Source organism: Phaethon lepturus, unplaced genomic scaffold (genome assembly GCF_000687285.1).
Source record: "Phaethon lepturus isolate BGI_N335 unplaced genomic scaffold, ASM68728v1 scaffold9813, whole genome shotgun sequence".
NCBI lineage: Eukaryota > Metazoa > Chordata > Aves > Phaethontiformes > Phaethontidae > Phaethon > Phaethon lepturus.
Genome location: NW_010529718.1, coordinates 100,534 through 101,419, shown reverse-complemented (window position 1 = coordinate 101,419; position 886 = coordinate 100,534). Strand labels below are relative to the sequence as shown.

Sequence of the window (886 nt, the reverse complement as noted above, 5' to 3'; positions counted from 1 at the left end):
CGTCCTGGTGATTTTAACAGTGTAGGGAAGAACAAGGCAGAGCTTATTAGCACGGGCACAGTGCCACAACCAAAGCAGTTAAACTGCCCTGGCCACAGAGACAAAATGGTAGTGTCTGCATGGCTCTGGGCCTGAGCTAATAACCCTGTCAGACATGAGCTTGCGTTGCACCAAGTCAGCTCCAGTTTCTCTGCGCCTGTGTCCAGGACCAGCAATTCACAGAGATTTGAGAGCTCTTTTCTCTTCATAAATACATATAGAGACTTTGCCCTTTTAAAAAACTAACAGAAGCTTGATTACAGAAAAATTACTTGATCTGATCTGAAAGAGTGGTGAATTGTTTCACATAGAAGGTCCTTAAAAACATACTTTAATAAAGCCTTATTTAAGCTCCTACTAGGCATGTAACAAAGTGCTGCATAGGATGTGGATGACTGGTCTAAATCAGTGGTTGAAGGGGAGTGGAGGACATTTACCAGCAGTATATGAAACTTAAGTTTAACAATAAAAAATAAGAACCTTAATTATGGGGCACTAAATAAATCTGCCAGCAGTGTCATGATTAGCAGCCGTTACTTCAATGTAACTCCACCGTAAGACTAGACTGATGCATGTATGATAACGATTGGTTAGTGTTTTGGGGGTTTTTTTTGCGTTTATTCTATTTGTGATTCATTGTGGAAGAAAAAGGAAGAAATGATGTAAACGTAATTATCTGCTCCATCCTTCTTCCACATAGTGAAAAGACAAGCCAACTAATATTCTACCCAGTGCATACTTTGTCTTGAAGTAACACAGGATCAAGAACTCAAGGGTCAGGTATCACTTAGGACTTCATACCAAGCAGCCTGCTGCCAATTTTTCCCCTCATATTAATAAAGGATAA

At 40.1% G+C, this 886-nt stretch overlaps 1 protein-coding gene across 1 annotated transcript in view; it reads right to left on the bottom strand.

The window, feature by feature from the left end:
• Positions 1–886, bottom strand: part of KMT2C (lysine (K)-specific methyltransferase 2C) — a 120,116-nt gene that overhangs the window by 20,808 nt on the left and 98,422 nt on the right. The gene's annotated exons all lie outside the window — the stretch shown is intronic.